The sequence below is a fragment of the Chaetura pelagica genome, unplaced genomic scaffold (assembly GCF_000747805.2).
Source record: "Chaetura pelagica isolate M959 unplaced genomic scaffold, ChaPel_1.0 scaffold8, whole genome shotgun sequence".
Classification (NCBI taxonomy): domain Eukaryota; kingdom Metazoa; phylum Chordata; class Aves; order Apodiformes; family Apodidae; genus Chaetura; species Chaetura pelagica.
Window position 1 is genome coordinate 231,586 of NW_009954544.1, and position 18,388 is coordinate 249,973.

Sequence of the window (18,388 nt, forward strand, 5' to 3'; positions counted from 1 at the left end):
GGGGGGGAGGGGATCGAGAGCATTGTTGTCAGACCTGAGTCAAACGGTGACATCCCCTCACCAGGTGTTGGAACACATTGATAAAATACCCCCAAGCCTTCTCTTAGCCAGGTTGAACAGTCTCAGCTGTCTCAGCCTCTCTTTGTATGACAGAGGCTCTAGTCCTTTAAACATCTTTACGGCTCTTCACCAGAACTAATCCAGTACATCTATGTCTCTTGTCCAGTATGCAACATGTCCATGCCTATGTCCATTTCTGATATGATCATGTCTCTTTCATTAGGAAGTCCAAAATATAGTTGGATAAAAAGTGACATATTCTAGATTCATAGACACAGTGAGGACCAAAATAGGTAAAATACTTAGAGCAAGTTAGGCAGCTGAAGAAATTACCCTCACAAGGCTATTAACTATATTCTTTTACTTGCTGATAGAATCAAAGATTTAATCCATGTCCTGTACATTTTCACAGAATCATAGAACCACAGAATGTCTTTGACTGGAAGAGACCTTCAAGATCATCCAGTCCAGCCTTAGACCTAACACCTCAAGCTCGCCACTAAACCATGTCCCTAAACACCAAGTCCACATGCCATTTAAATGCCTCCAGAGATGGTGACTTCACCACTGCCCTAGGCAAACTATTCCAATTCTTGGCAACTCCTTCAGTGAAGAAATACTTCCTAATATCTAATCTAAACCTCCCCTGGTACATTCTCTCTGGTCCTATCACATATCACCAGGGAGAAGAGGCTGTCCCCTTCATTGCTTCAGCCTCCTTTCAGGTAGTTGTAAAGAGCAATGAGGTCTCTCCTCAGCCTCCTCTTCTCCAGACTAAACAACCCCAGTTGCCTCAGCTGCTTCTCATAAGACTTCTGCTCTAGGCTCTTCACAAGTCTCATTACTTTTTTTTGGACATGCTCCAGCACTCCTATGTCCTTCTTATAGTGAGGCGCCCAGAACTGAACACAATATTCAAGGTGTGGCCTCACCAGTGCTGAGTATAGGGGGACGATCACCTCTGTATTCCTGCTTAATACATACCAGGATGCCATTGGCCTTCTTAGCCACCTGCACACACTGCTGGCTCATATCAAGTTGACTATCGATCAATACCCCCAGGTCCTTTTCCAACCTGCAGCTTTCCAGCCACACATCACCAAGTCTGTAGCTTACCATGGGGTTGTTATGGTCCAAGAGCAGGACCTGGTACTTGGCCTTGTTGAACTCCATACAATTAACTTTAGCCCACTGATCTAACCTGTCTAGGTCCTGCTTTAGAGCTTCCCTACCCTCTAGCAGGTCAACACACCCACGTAACTTGGTGTTGTCTGCAAACTTACTGAGAGTGCACTCAATCCCCTCAAACAGATCTTTGATAAAGATACTAAAGAGAACAGGCCCCAGTACCAAACCCTGGGGAACACCACTTTTGACTAGATGCCAGCAGGACTTAGGTCTGTTAACTTCCCCTCTTTGGGCCCAGCCATCCAGACAGTTTTTTACCCAGTGCACAGTGTATTTACCCAAGCCCAGGACTACACGTTTCTGAAGGAGAATGTTGTGAGAGACAGTGTGAAAGGCTTTACTGAAGTCCAGATAGATGATATCCACAGCTCTTCCCTAACCTACTAGGGGGGTCACCCCCTAGTGAGGTTAGTCAGGCAGGACCTACCTTTTGTAAACCCACACTGACTGTGCCTGATCACCTGGTTGTCTTGTATGTGCTGAGTGATGGCACTGAAGATGACCTGCTCCATAACCTTCCCTGGCACTGAGGTCAGTCTGGTAGGTCTGTAGTTCCCAGGGTCATCCTTTCAACCTTTCTTGTAGATGGGCATCATGTTTGCTAGCTTCCAGTCACCAGGGACTTCCCTAGTTAGCCAAAACTGTTGATAAATAATGGAAAGTGGCTTGGTGAGCACTTCTGCCAGCTCCTTAAGTACCCTTGGGTGGATTTCATCTGGTCCCATAGACTTGTGTACATCTATGTGACACAATAGGTCACAGATTATTTCCTTCCAGATTGTGAGGGCTGTATTCTGCTTGTGCCCGTCTTCCAATTCAGAGCTGGACCCAGCAAACAAAAAATGAAGCGAAGTGGGTGCTCAGCCTGTTCCTTTTCCTTAGTCACAAGGTTTCCTTCTGCATCCAGTAGAGGGTAGATATTCCTCTTTACTCTTCTTTTACTAATAACACACTTACAAAAACACTTTTTACTACCTTTAATGATGCTAGCCAGATTGAGTTCTAGCTGAGCTTTGGCCTTTCTAATTTTGTCCCTGTATAACCTTGCAACAACCTTGTACTCTTCCTGAGTTGCCTGCCCTTTCTTCCACAGACAGTAGTCTTTCCTTTTCTTCCTGAGCTCTGCCCAAAGCTCCCTTTTTAGCCAGGCTGGACTTCTACCTCACCAGCTTGTTCTGCGGTACACAGGGACAGCCAGTTCCTGTGCCTTGAAGATTTCCCTCTTGATGAATGTCCAGCCTTCCTGGACTCCTTTGTCCTTGAGGGCTGCTTTCCAAGGGATGCAGTAAACCAATCTCTTAAAGAAATCAAAGTCTGCCTTCTAGAAGTCCAAGGACGTAGTTCTATTGTCTTCCCTCCTTACTTCCCTAAGAATTGAAAACTCCACCATCTCATGGTTTCTTTGTCCATGACGGCCACCAACCTTCACATTCCCCACTAGTCCTTCTCTGCTCACAAAGAGCAGGTCTAGTAGAGCGCCTTCTTTAGTTGGCTCGGTCACCAGCTGTGTTAGAAAGGTGTCTTCCATACACTCTAAGAATGTCTGGGACTGCTTCTGGTCTTACGTATTGTGTTTCCAGCAGACATCTGGTAAGTTGAAGTCCCCCAGCAAATAGGCATATTTCTTTTTAGTAGCATCTCACATGAACATGTCATAATTTATTATAGAATATAAATTCTGATAAACACACCTGTTGTCCCTGTCAAGCTAATTTAGACAGTATTTCATGCCACAAAACTTGCAGATTTAACCAAGATTTTTAAAAATAGAGAATCAAGAGAATCTATAAAGACCAAGTTTTCTCCTTTTTCCAGAAGCTGACAAATTTCATAAGCCTCACTTCTGTTGTCACCATGCAATTACATTGTCTCATGTCAGAGGCGAGGGAGAAGAGCCTTTGTTTCTCCATGAACTCAAGTGTGAACATAAATGTGTCTGCAACAGTTATCATAAAAGAACAGTGTCAAAAACAGTACACTGAAAATTATGTGCATGCTTGTGCATTTTGTAGAACCAGGATCTGAAGAGGAGCAGCATATTTCATGGATCTGAGTCACTAGAGCAAACATATTTTCCCATCTAAATTCTTCAGCCACAGAGTAGGACATAGTTTTTATTAAGACATCTTAGCATTCATCATAAATATTCAGAAGGTAAAAAGGCAAGCTAAGACATTATTAAACAGCAGAGTTCACGAGTAGCATAAAGCTAGAATACCTTTTTTTTTCTTGTTTTTTTTTTTTTTTTCTTGTTTTCTGCCCACCTCAGAAGGGACGTTGAAGCACTGAAGCTAGCAGTGAAGCTAGAGACTGAGAAATAAAGAAGACTGTCTGAAGCGGCTTAATGTATATTACTGAATAAATAGAAATGTTCTTGGTGGAGCTATACAGCAAAGACAAGTTAAGAGGTCAATGTAAAAAGAAGCAACTCATTGACACAAAAAGGTCTGGACATGGAGCTAAGATGTTGTCTCTGATCTAGTGGTGCTAGTAATTCAGCTGAGTCTTATGTGATTAGGTATTTACAGAGATTATGAACAAAAACAAAGTACCCAGTTGAATATTTTCTTAGGAAATACTGTTCACAATCATGATGGATTTTATCCCAAACCTGAATTAATTCAGATCAGCCGGCAGAGGCCAGTGATGCAACCCAGCTGACTAAGAACTGATTACTCTTCTTACAAAAATAAGATATTGCCAAATGATCTTTCTATTATTCACTGTAGATTTTGGGGGAGGGGAAGCTGCATTTATTCTTTCTGTTTCTGTACCACCAAAACTTTGATGTGCCTTAAGAGTTAATAATGAGGTCCTGAAATATCCTTACATCTTTATTTACAGAATTTACATTAATAGACCACATTTACCACAATGCAACAAATAAGTATGAAAAATGCTAGTAATTTCTCCTCTAAAATGATACAGAATTGCAGGCTTGTGGAGCTAACAAACATTACTTTTTAGTAAGTAGTATTTAAAAATCTGGAAAATAGTAGGTGCTGGTTGAAATTGTCCAAATACCGTCCTTTCTGATTTTTGAATGTGCATAGAATTTCCACGGTGTGATCTTATTTGGAAAGGTTAAAACAATGTGTAAGGTAGCTTGTTGATTCTGTAATTTATGCTTTATATATTATAGTCCATATATGAACCTTGTATATTTGTTCACGTATATGACCTGTCCATTGTCTTTGTTTGTTTTTGTGTGTTTTTTTAATGATGTAATAAGTTCAGTTAAGCAAAAAAAGTTCAAACTAACAGTGAAACTGCAGACGCATGACAACACATGTATTATTCTGATGAAAAAATAAATAAATAAATTCACTGGCAGAGCTTCACAGCTAAATTTCCTTCCCTGCTTTTCTCTGTTCAGTCCTATCACCACCAACTGACAGGCTAAGAATACAAAAACAGACAAAAACAGGCACATGAAGAATCAATTTTGTGACTGGTGATGGATGCTTATTTTTGCTAGAATTAGGTTCTACCTTCATAAAATATATTCCCTGCATGAAATAAAGATGCTGTTGGCGACTACAGCTTTTTCATTCTGTTAAAGAAATGAGAAAGAAAGAAGAACTTTTATCATGCTAGAATCCTAATCCATCCAAAAGCTAAATAAAACAGTGGCAAGCAGACACATTACTGAGAGGATTTTTTATTTTTCAAGTAAAAAATTCTAAATTCTGGAGTTGATTAACATCATACAGCAAATGTACAAAGTCAGACACTTTCATCTTATGATTCACATTATTTTCTCAGGGTGGAACTGACCTTTCAAAAACGCTGTCTTTTCTTCAGAATTTCAGAGACAATTGGCAAATTGGCAGCAGCAACAATAACTATTTTGACACACAAATTGGCAGCAGCAACAATAACTATTTTGATTCATGGCAGAAATCAGTATTATGTCTTCTTGAGACACAAATCTTACAAGCACCACTAAAGCTAAGAAAACTGAAAAAAGAGAGAATCATTCTGTTAGCTAGACATGCTGTCTGGGTAGCTGCTGATTCAGGTGTAGTGTTGCTGTCCCCAGGCCACCTCCCCAACCCTCTCTATGCCCCGGATGAAGCCACCATCTCATACTGCCAGATCCTGCAATGCAGTCATTGCCTTATCTGCTCCTGTCAAAACACTCTGGGTTAGGATAAATGCTGTAAATAGTAGACTTTTCATTGGCTTTTGTTAAAATGGAGACTGTTTTAGTAGAGCTGAGCTCCAGAGGGACTTTAACCTGTGTAAATATGCTAGCAGGCATGTCAGCTGGAGAGAGGATGGGCAGCTTGAGGCATGTGATCCCTTAAGCCTGACTCAGCTGCAGCTGTACATTTGATAATAATCCTCTCCCAGGTCTGTGAGCATTTCAGTCTCATATAAAAGTCAATATAGTGACTGAAGAACTAGGAGCTTGAAAACAGTATTTAAACAGAAATTAGTACCTAGAAATTTAAATTATCATTAAATACATATATATATCCATACTATTGTAATTTTCTCCTGATTTCTGAATTTCTTTCTCCTCTGTTTTTTTTTCTGTCCCTTGTTTTTTTGTCTAATGGCAGAGAGGTGAAAAAACATCATCATCCCCAAGATGGGGCACCAGTTAGGACTATTTTTTCATTTCAGTGCCTCTTTCTCAAATAAAAGATAATACAGATAAATTTCTCATCTAATGTAGCCCACCAAATCTAGGATAAGCCATAGACAGATAGGAGATGTAGATTCGGACCACTTGAGGCTAACGGGAATATAAAACTAGAGTCTCCTTTGCCTGAGTGATAGGGGTCTAAAAACACACTTGGTTATTTTTCCCAGAGAAACTTGAGAAAGGCACACAAATCCACAAGATCATATACATACACAACTACAGCTGTTAAAATCTGCCAATGCAAATCTCATGCACACTCAGCTGTATGAAAGAGGTAGATTTTCAGTCCTGTTCCTTCTAGCTTGTCTTAGAAATCCCTCCTTTTAGTTTACCACTCTCATAACCCCCATTTAGAAATGTCTGTTCTTTCCACATGTGCGTATTACAGGAATTTGGATGCTGTACTATTGTGAATTCTGCTGCAGAAGATCAGTATGGCTTCTCAAACCATGAGGAACAAGGAGTGAGGCAGCAGCAGTGGTAAGTCAGGGAAGGTGGTAAGTCTGGACTTCCCACAGTCAGGAAAGCCTGAGGAAGTGCGGAGAGTTCCGTCAGGAGCCGGCAGCTCTGGTGACATGGCTGAGGGCGGTACAGGCGAGACTGTGGGATCCCTGAAGCTCCACTTGGACCTTGAGAAGAGAGGCCACTCCATCTCCCACAAATAAGCTGCCCAAGAGAGCAATGAGCTAACAGGGGCCAAACAAGCAGGGAGTGCTGAGGACAATTTGCATGAGCAGTGCTCTGAGAACTGTCAGGGATCTGAGAACTGCCAGCTTGGTTCAGGAGTACTGGTGTCTACCTGGCAGAGGAAGACTGTGCTCGCAGCACCCACCAAAATGGATGTGGGTACTCAGAGGGTGCCCCAATGGAAAGAGGTGTCTATCCAGGTCACAGACTGTTGGGAATGCCACAGCCTTTTGCTGGCAACAAGGGGCAGCTCTGACCATGGCTGTGTCCAGTGTGAGTAGGTTGATGACGTGCTCTGCCGTGTGGCACAGCTGCAGGATAAAATGATAGAGGTCAAGGAAGAAGTAATTAGACTGAGGAGTTTCAGGCAGAGTGAGAGTGAGCTAGATCAGGGTTTTCAAAGCCTGCTCTCCACAAAATCAGCTCAGGAGGCACACCTCTTTAGTGGTGCACAAGATTCCCAGTCTTCCTGACCTACCTTGCAGGAGCAGGAACAAGGGGAACGGGTCCCTGCCCAATGACATAAACAGAGTAGACATGTCCCCTTAAGACCTTCGCTGCCTTCAATGCCCTTGCAGAACAGGTATGGGGCCCTGCAGGTAGAAATGGCTGGTAGCGGTGAGGATACAGGAGAGGTAGAGATTCCCTGCCCTCTTGTCATTGGGCAGAAGAAGGGGTACTAGGGGAAGATAGGGAAGAATGGAAGTGGGTCCCTGCTCAGGGCAGTGGAAGAGTTCCCTCTGGACCTCCTTTGCCTTCCTAAGTGCTTTCACAGTGCAGATGCAGCGCACTGGAGATAAAGGACCAGGGAAATGAGGGGTCTGGTAAAGCCCCAACCAGGGAGTCACTGAATCAGCTGTCTCCATGCATTATGACTGCTTTGGTGAAGAGCAAGAAGAGGGTGATTGTTATAGGAGATTCCCTTCTGAGGGAATCTGAGGGGTGTGCTGCCTCTGTGGGGCCTGGATTAAGGATATAACCAGGAAACTCCCTGGTCTGATACAGCCCTCAGATTATTACCCTCTTTGGAGTGACGATGTAGAGAGAAGTCTGAGAGTAATGAAGAAAGATTTCAGGGGCTTGGGGCAAATGGTCAAGGGATTGGGAGCACAAGTTTTGTTCTCCTCTACCTCTCCAGTTCTGGGGAATGCTGAATGGATAAACCAGAAGTCCCAACAGATCAATGCCTGGCTCTAAACCTGGTGGTACCAGAAGGACTTCGGGCTTTTTGACCATGGCTTGATCTACAGGACGCAATGCCTCATTGCAACAGATGGGAAAACCCTATCTTGCAGAGGGGAAAGTGTACTGGGGCAAGAATTAGAAGGGCTCATGGACAGGGCTTTAAACTAAACTTGAAGGGGGAGGAGGATAAAATTAGGCCCACCAGAAACAAGCCTAGGGGCAAAGGGCCAAGGATGGGGGTGAAATAGATATCCCAGCTCAAGTGCATCTACACTAATGCATATAGCGTGGGCAACAAACAAGATGAGCTGGAAGCCATTGTGCAGCAGGACAGCTATGACTTAGTTGCTATCTCAGAAACATAGTGGGATGACTGTCATGACTGAAATGCTGCAATGAATGGATATATGCTCTTCAATAGGGATAAGCAGGGAATGAGAGGCAGTGGTGTGGCTCTATACATTAGAGAGCATTTTGATTGTATAGAGCTTAACTACAGTGAAGACAAAGTTGGATGTGTATGGGTAAGGATGAAGGGGAAGGTGAATAAGGCAGATATTGTGTTTGGAGTCTGTGATAGACCACCCAGCCAGGATGAGGAGGCAGACAAAGTATTCTCCAAGTGTCTGGCTGAAGTCTTGCAATAACAAGCCTTTGTTCTGGTGGGGAACTTCAACCTATCAGACATCTGCTCACAGAGAAGGATCAGTGGGAGATGTGGTGTTTGGAGGCCATCTTGGGCTTAATGATCACAAAATGGTGACATTTCCAATTCTTATTGATGTAAGGAGGGGGGTTAGCAAAACCTTCATCTTGGACTTCCAGAGGGCTGACTTCGGCCTGTTCAAGACGCTGGATGAGAGAGTCCCTTGGGAGATAGTTCCTGAAGAGCAAAGGGGTCCAAGATGACTGGATGCTCTTTAAGAATGCAATCTTAAAGGCTGTCCCCATGTGTTGCAAGTCTAAAGGCTGGGGAGGGTGACCAGCCTGGATGAACAAGGAGCTTTTGATGGGACTTAGAAAAAAGAAGGATTTACCACCTTTGGAAGAAGGGACAGGCAACTCAAGAGGAGCACAGAGATCTTGTTAGGTCATACAGAGAGAAAATTAGGAATGCTAAACTCCAGCTGTAGCTCAACTTGGCCACTGACATAAGGGACAATAAAAGAAAGTTTTTATAAATTTCTTAACAATAAAAAAAGACCCAGAGAGAATCTCCATCCCTTACTGGATGCAGGGGGAAACATTGCAACCAAGGATGAAGAAAAGGCTGAGATACTTAATGCCTTCTTTGCCTCTGTCTTTAATAGTGAGACCAGCTACTCCCAGAGTGTTCAGCCTTCTGAGCAGAATGGAGAGCAGAACAAGCCCCCCATAATTCAGGAGGAAGCAGTTAATGATCTGCTTCTGCACCTGGACACACATAAGTCTATGGGGCCAGATGGGATTCATCGAAGAATACTGAGGGAGCTGGCAGGGCAGCTTGCTAAGCCTGTCTCTACAATTTATCAACAATCCTGATCAACAGGGGAGGTCCAGATGACTGGAGTCTGGCTAATGAGACATCCAATTACAAGAAGGGCCAGGGAAGGATCCAGGCACCTACAGGCCTGTCAGCCTGACCTCGGTACCAGGAAAGGTCACGGAGAGACTCATCTTGAAGAGATGTCATGGCAAGAGCAGGGCAGCCAGGGGATCAGGGACAGCCAGTATGGATTTATTAAAGGGAAGTCTTGCTTGACCAACCTGATCTCTTTCAATGACCATGTGACCTGCCTTTTGGATGAGGGCAAGGCTGTGGTCATTGACTGCCTAGACTTTGGTAAGGCATCTTGACACCATCTCTCACAGCATTCTCCTGGAGAAGCTGGCGAATCATAGCATAGAAAACTGTACTCTTCAATGGGTAAAAAACTAGCTGAACAGCCATGCCCAGAGAGTTGCAGTAAATGGGGTCAAATGGACAGTCACCAGTGGTGTCCTTCAGGGCTCAGTTTTGGGCCCTTGTTCAACATCTTTATCAATTATCTGGGTGAGGGGATTGAGTGCACCCTCAGTAAGTTTGCTGATGACACCAAACTTTGTGGGAATGTGCTTGAGGGTAGGAAGGCTCTACAGAGGGATCTAGACAGGCTGGATCAATGGACCAAGGCCAATTGTTTGAGATTCAAAAAGGCCAAGTGCCAGGTCCTGTATTTTGGTAACAACAACCCTAGGCAATCCTACTGGCTTGGGGAGGAGTGGCTGAAGAGGTGACTGGCAGAGAGGGACCTGGGGCTGTTGGTGACAGCTGGCTTAACATGAGCCAGCAGAGTGCTCGGGTGGCCAGGAAGGCCAACAACATCCTGGCCTGCATCAGGAATAGCGTGGCTATCAGGAGTAGGGAAGTGATTGTGCCCCTGTACTCAGCACTAGTGAGGCCGCACTTAGAGTACTGTGTTCAGTTCTGGGCCCCTCACTAAAGGAAGGACATTGAGATGCTGCAGCATGTCCAGAGAAGAGCCATCAAGCTGGTGAAGGGTCTAGAGAACAAGTCATATGAGGAGCAGCTGAGGGAACTGGACATGTTTAGTTTGAAGAGAGAGGAGGTTGAGGGGAGAACTCATTGCCCTCTATAACTACCTGAAAGGAGGTTGTAAGATGGTGGGAGTTGGCCTCTTCTCCCAAGTGAATAATGTCAGGACTAGAGGAAATGGCCTGAAGTTGTGGCAGGCAGAGGTTTAGTTTGGATATTAGGAAGAATTTCTATACTGAAAGAGTGGTCAGGAAGTGGAACAGCCTTTTCCGAGAGGTGGTGGAGTCACCATCCCTGGATATATTCAAGAACCTGTACATGAGGAACTCCAGGGCATGCTCTAGTGGCCAAGATTGTAGGTTGTGTGTTGTGGGTTTTCCGGGGTGTGTGGTTTTGTGGAGGGTTTTTTTTTAGAAGAGTGTTTATTTGCTTTTTGTTTATGGTTGGACTCAGTGATCTCAGAGGCCCTTTTCAACCATGACTATTCTGTGATTCTGTTATTCTGTATCAAAACAGACCCTACAGAACTTATCTGACAACTTAGTAATTACCAAAGTGTGCAAAAGCTACAAAACTTAGTACTTCAAAATAAAAATGGAACCGTAACCTTGCTTAAAGCATTCTTTGCCTACCAAATTCGACTGGGGATTTTGAACTTCCATATGAAGGTTATAATTCTGGAACCAGCTTCTTAGCTTTGTGTCTACCTTATAAACTTACCTTATTGCCTTTAAACTTGAAATACAATTCCACAAAAGATCCTACATAAAGCTAGTGCTAAGTAATAAAATATTTTTTATTCTGTTTTCCAAGATAATATCCTTTTTCATCTTTTGTTTATAGATTACTTAAATTCTTACTACAAACATTATGAATTCAAGTTTCCCTTAAATGTGTAGCCTGATTAAGAATAAAAACATTGTTTTCTGCAGATACTGAATTAACCTAAATGTGCTACCAGCTAAATCTGATGAGAAACACCAGTGTTCTGAACTTGCAATGACTACCTCAGGTGGCTGCGGAACTGTACACAAATTCATTTGATGCTCCAGAACCTCAGTGGAATAAAAACTTCCCTGATAAATATATTATTCAAAGTCAAAAGACAACTTTCAAATTTCAGCTAGGGACAATATAAAATGTCTATGACAATGAGCTGGAAATTAATAAAATATCTGTTCAGAGATACATTTCTGTTTTCTCAATTTGGAGGTTGCTAGGTGATGAAAAATAAGCTGATCAAACCAATAGAAAATGCTTATGGAGAACTATGAATTGGATTGCAGGGTACAAATCTTTGAGCATGAATTAGCATATTGTAATGAAAAAGAAGGCATTTTATAAAAGTCCAGGGTTGAATATTTGATTAGAAATTGCTAGCAGAAGAAATTGCCATAAAAATTATTCTGGATGTACTTAATGGTTAATAATGGAAAGCAATAAATGAGAATAAGAGAAAACAAGAATACTGAAGAGGATGTAAGATATCAAACAGCTTGGCTGCTTTTTTGATCTAGAAAAACTGTAACTGAAACCCGTTTTAATGTGATTGTAGTAAAATACTGTTGAGAATATGTATTTACACAGGTATAATCAAACGCAAAAGAATGTCCCCTACCTTTCTGTGTTGGAAAAGTTCAGTCAGCTTTCACAGTTAATTAGAGAGTCCTTGCAATACTTCACTTCTTGAGCACAAGAATGCAGTCTCAATGGCAGAGACCAATATAATACACCAAACAATCATTAACAGAAGCAGAACACTGTATATTTCCCTTGCAGTATAACATAAAACTCCTGATAGAGCTACAATGTTTTGTTGAATTTTATGTATCAAAAAATATAAATAGCTCTGTGCAATGATCAAGCTGTACTTCTATATTCTGAAGAAGTTACCACCATATTTCTTGCCACTTTTTAAAGTAATACTACATTTGATATATTAGTTTTGTCTTAAATGTTATGTTTCCTTAAAACAAAGAATGGTTGTGCAAAGGGATTGAGGTATTATGAAAAATCAAGGTCTGGAGCTCTGGAGAAAGTGGAACAACAGAGGTGCAGAAATAAGTGAAAATGAAATGCAAACTCATTTGTAGTAATTTACCTTTAACCTTGAGCACTGTTATAGGGACCTCTTTGGGAACCAGAGGAATACAAGAAAATGCAAGAGTGAAAGCAATGGGCAAATCTCAGTTGCAGTTGAGCAAAATCTGCCAGAAAATGCAGTACATATATGGAAAACTTCTAAACAGATACCAAATATCAAATAACAAGCATTAATGAGACAGACAATATTGAAACTCATACTGTGAGATATACGATGAATAAGTAGGATACTCATTCTCCATTTACTGGAGCACTGCAGCAGCAGTAAAGATGATGGATGTGGGTAACCTCTTAAGTTTCTAACAATGTGACAAATCGTGTTTACCTCTTCAGCACAGTTCAAAGCTTCTTGGTAGCAGTGTCTTGGAGGAAAATCTGGCCCAACTGCTCATTCTGTGCCTTTGCACTGATAAGCTCTAATTGGAGTCTTGACTTTCTCTGGTATTTATGCCACATCTCAACTTTAGAACAGCACTAGCATGGCTCCCAGGAATGTGTTTTTGCCTCTGTTATCTCTCTCAGCCTTTGGCAGGTTTTTGGCCATCCCACTGGCTACTAGTAAGATCAGTCTGTGTCATCTTTTGGGCCTAACACAACAGTAAAGAGCCAGCCACGTAGCTGCTCACTCACCCCCCACACACACACTCACACTGTGACGAGTTTAAAGGCCAACTAGAAACTCATGGGTCGAGACAAAGGGTAAGGTGGGTTCTTTGGCGATTAAGGTCATGGGCAAAACAGACTCAACCTGGTGAAAAATAATAATTTCATTTCACACTAATCAAACACACACAAGACACAGACAACACAAAGAGCGTTTTTTAAGTATGTTACCCCACCCCTCCCTTCTTCCTGGGCCCAGGTTACTTTGTCTCCAATTTCTCTCCCTCCTTCCCCCCAGTCGCACAGGGCATGGGGTTTAGAGTCAGTTCATAGTCTGATGGTTCCTGCTGCTCCTTCCTCCTCAGGAAGAAGGATTCCTTACAGTCCTTCCCTGCTTCCCCACAGGGTCCCTCTCATGGGAGAGAGTCCTCCACAAACCTCTCCTTCATGAGTCCTTCCCATGAGGTCCAGAGTAAGCTGCTCCAGAGTGGGCTTCCCAAAGAGTCATGGGATGCTTTGGGAACAATCACCTCCCCTGGTGTCTTCCACAGCTGCAGTTCCAAGTCCACAGGCTGCAAATCCACATTTGCCCCTCCTCATGCCTTCAGGGAATGTTCCACCATGCTCTGCCATGAATACAGGGGGACAGCCTGCCTTCTTACCATGGACTGCAGTGGAACTTCTACTCAGGCAACTTCTTCTCCTCACACTGCTTTGATCTCTCTTTGCACAGTTTTTTCCCCTCTGCTTGCTGTCTCCTCAGGTCTTTTATCAGTTCTTTCTTCTGTTAATCATGGACATGCATCTAGTATCTTTCTCTAATGGCTCCTTGGCTAGTTTTGGAGCTGGGGGAGCTTTTTCAGCTTCTTACCAGAACCACCCACTACCAAAACACTCACCAAACCAAACCACAACAGACTGAAAACAGCTCTTGCATTTCAGAAGTTCTTTTCACCTAGCTTCTCTAAGTCAAAGTAGCCTATACCAAATAGATTTGCCTATGCAGTCATGGACAAAATATTTGTTAACCCCATGGAAATTTCATGGCAACAGTTAAGTACAGTTCCACTCCACTGGCATTAGCAACATGGAGAGTTTAATGAAGTTAGGCCAGTATGGGTCATGGCATAAATGAATGTAGTTTATATGTTACCAAACCCAGATAAGCAGTCCCAGGGCTGAGATGCTATGTTCTGCCTCTCTATGAGACTTATTAGCCCAGGGCAAGCTTAGTGCTGAACTGCATCTACCCGATTTCCAGCAAGCTTGTAAAGAAGAGTTTGGAGTTTTCTGAAAAATATAAACTTTTTGAAAAACACCAGGAAAATACTGTGTGGAATAAAGTCTATGTTAAGGGACACCTAGGTTAGGTCAGAGTTCTTACCATTGATCTGTCTTCTTGACAACTCGCAATAATAGGTATTTCCTTGAAAAATTATTATAGTCCAAACATGGCTTAGGGCAGGTAGCTAAATTAATTTTCCCACAATGACTAACTTTTGTGAAGAGAAATAGTAAAGATGAGAAGAGCAGAATCACAAAACAAAACATATCTAGTGTACAATAAGCCAATTTATCTGCAGGCACCTTTGCCACTTCTAAAATTCATATATGAAATCAAATACGGATTATATTTGTATATAACATTTGTATGCAGGGAATGTTTTTATGCAGAATCACAAAGTGGTTGAGCCTGGAAGACACCTCTGAGATTGTCTAGTCCAAAACCCCAGCTCAGAGCAGGGTCAGCTACAAGAGGTTGCTTAGGTTGCAGTTAGGTTTCAAATATCACCACAGATGGGGATTCTACAGCCTTTCTAGGTAAGTTCTTCCAGATGGACTCTCATGGCAAAATTTTTGCCCTTAATCTTGCATGGAATTTCAGCCATATTTTGATTTGTCCCCATTGCCTCTTTTTCTTCCACTGGACATTGCTGAGAGGAGTCTGACTCCATCTTCTTCACTGCCCCCATCAGACCTTTATATATACCAGCAAGATTTCTCCCTGAGCTTTTCTTCAGGCTGAATGGTCCCAGCTCTCTCACCCTCTACCCATATGAGAAATGCTTCAGTTTCATAATTGTCTTTTTGGACCTTTGCCAGACTTGCTCTAGTATATCCATGTCTCTTGTACTGGAGATCCCAGAAACTGGACTCAGCACTCCAGACATCTCTTAGTAGTGCTGGGAAGACAAAGATCTTGACCTGCTGACAGTGCTCTGCCTACTGCTGTCCAGGAGGCTGTTGGACTTCTTTGCTCCAAGGGCATGTTCTTTGTTCATGGTCAGCTTGTTGTTCTCCAGGACCCCAAAGTCCTCTGCTAAACTGGTTTTCACCTGTTGAGAGCCTAGCCTGGCCTTGTGTATGGTTTATTCTTCTCCAGGTACAGGATTTTGCATTTCCCTTTGTTGAACTTCATAAGGTTCCTTTCAGACCATTTCTGCACCGTATCAAGGACCTTCTGAATGGCAGCACAACTATGTGGCATATTATTCACTCCACTAAGTTTTGCATCCTCTGCAAACTCTCTGAGTGTTCATTGGGCCCCAACATCCAAGTCATTAATGAAAACATTAAATATTAGTGGTGCCAGGGTCTTCCTTTGGGTACACTGTTAGTGCCTGCCCTCCAGCTGAAATTTGTGCCACTAATAAAAAACCTAGCAGGTCAGCCAGTTTTAATCCACCTACCTCAATTCACCTCACTTACCTAGCCTGTACTTCATCAGCTAGCCCTTGAGGATGTTATGGGAGAAAGCTTGAAAAACATTGCTACAGTCAAGATAAGTAGTATTCAATGCTCTCTCTCATCCACTGAACAAGTAATGTCATTGTAGAAGACTATCAAGTTGGTCAAGCATGACTGAACTAAAAGATTTGTATTTCATGTAAGGTATCAGAATAACAAATATAATTTAAATTTCTATTATGGACTGCCACCAGTTTGACTGCTTTAGGCTGAGATATATTTTAGTTTCATCGTGATCCTGTTCTATCCACTACTATCCACTATAAGGGCAGAAAATTTTGGCCAAAAAGACATCTGAATGTTGATGTCAAAATTCAGCTGAAATTAAGTTCTATGCTCATTTAACATAAAGATTTAGATTACCATTGATTTCAGGAGAGTTGCTTTCCAACATGGTTCTCTACTAGATTTTTACTTGAACTATGATCACAAAAGTGAATAAATGTTGGCATCAGATATTATGATCCGGTGGTGAGGTAGATTGTGAATTGGTTGAAAGGAAGAAGTCGGGCAGTTGTGGCCAATGGGACAGAATCTAGTTACCAGTGACTAGTGGAATCCCTCAGGGGTTGGTACTGGGACCAGAGCTATTCAATATATTCATCAACGACCTGGATGACGGAACAGAATGTACCCTCAGTATCACCATTTGACTCGGATTTGACAGCAATGCTCTAGATCCCCTCCCCCTCCCACCCAGGTAGGGAAGGAGAGAGAGAAAAAGAGAGAGACTTGGCTGGATTGAAAACTAAACTACACAGCTGTAATTAAACACTAATGGTATAAGAAAATATCTATGCAATTATATACAAGTATGTTTAGATATGTGCAAAAGCTTCGCTTTCCCCACCCCCAGCAACTCCCACAGCACTCTCCTTAGCTGCAAACAGTCCCGAAAGCATTCTGGAGCTGCTGTCAGAGAAAAGCGGAGTGATGAGGGTCAGGAGAGCTCGAGCCTGGGGGTCGATGGCGATGGATGGACAGAGTCCTCCCTGGACACTGGCCATGAATGGAAGATAAGGGAAGAAGAAGCAGGAAGGAAGTTGTCTTCTGTGATCTCTGACTTTCCTTTGAGCTTACGTAGAGATATGGAATGGAATATCTCTGGCCAGTTTTGCTGTCTGTCTAACTCATACTCCTACAGAGGGGTCATAGATCTCCCCATAGTGTCTGAGCTGGCAGAGTAAAGGTGCAACCTTGAAGACTCAGCAGTTAAAAAAACATTCCCCTCTTATCAGCTTTAGTCGAGAGGCTCTGTGACTAGTTAAAAGAAGGCTTACTGAAGGGAAAAAAAAAAAAATCAGTAAAATGCAAATTGGGTTCATCCTGGCTCAAACCAGGATACTCAGCAAGTTTACTGATGGTATGAAACTGGGAGGTGTGGCTGACACACCAGAAGGCTTTGCTGCCATTCAGTGAGACCTAGACAGGCTGGAGAGTTGGGCAGGGAGAAACTTAATGAAAGTGTAAGGGCAAGTGTAGAGTTTGCATCTGGGAAAGAACAGCCCCAGGTACCAGTATAGGTTGGGGACTGACCTGCTGGAGAGCAGTGTAGGAGAAAGGGACTTGGGGGTCCTGGTGGACAGAAGGATGACTATGAGCCAATAACGCATCCACTCAGGTAGGACTGTCTATTTCTTGTCTTAAGAAGTTGTCATCAAGGCACTCCAGAAGTCTTCTAGGTTGCCTGCAGCTTGCTGTGCTACTTTTCCAACAGATGTCAGGGTGGTTGAAATCCCCCAGCAGGGTGAGAGCCTGTGAGCATGATGTCTCCTGGAGCTGGAGTAAGAAGGCTTAATCAATAGGCTCTACTTGCTTGGGTGGCCTGTAGTAGACTCCAACCACAAGACTAATTTTATTGTCCTGATCCCTAATTCCTACCCATAAGCTTTTGACCAGCTCATGGCTATTCTTTAGGGACAACTCTTCACACTTTATCCAATTCTTTACTTAGAGGGCAACACCTCCACCCCTTCTTCCTCTCCTGTCCCTTCTGAACAGCTTGTAGCCATCAGTAGTCACACTTCAGTCACAGGGTTCATCCCACCAACTTTCCAGAATTACCACTATGTCATAGTTTTCCTGTACCATGGAAACTTCAAACTCCTCCTGTCTGTTGCCCATGCTGTGTGTGTTGGTGTAGAGACTCTTCAGCAGGGCTGCTGACTGTCACCTTCTTAGAGTAACACTCCTTTATTCCCCCAAGGCATTCCATGGATGCTATCCTACTGTCTCCTATTACCTCAGGAGTCCCTGGCTCATCTCTGTAAGATATTGCCTGTGCCACTGTGTCCACAGCATCTCTCAGGGTAACACGTTGAAGGCCCTTACTATTACTCCATTCTACCAACCCTGGTGTGTCTTCCTGCTGCTTGTCATGGACAATCCCCCTTTTCATCTAATTTAAAACCCTCTCCACCAACCCTGCAATCTCTTGGACAAAGACCCTCTTCCCCTTTTGAGAAAGGTGTCTCCTGTTTGATGCCAGCATTTCTGGTGCTGTGTAGGCCATACCACTACCAAAAAACCCCAAACTGTGCTGGTAACACCAGCCATGGAGCCATATGTTGATAGATTGGATCCTCCTGTTCCTTCCAATGTGCCTGCTAGAGAATATCCCCAGTGAAAACTACATTTGAGATCTG

At 43.0% G+C, this 18,388-nt stretch overlaps 1 pseudogene; it reads left to right on the top strand.

The window, feature by feature from the left end:
- LOC104395307 overlaps positions 1-18,388 on the top strand; it is a 196,184-nt pseudogene that overhangs the window by 157,072 nt on the left and 20,724 nt on the right.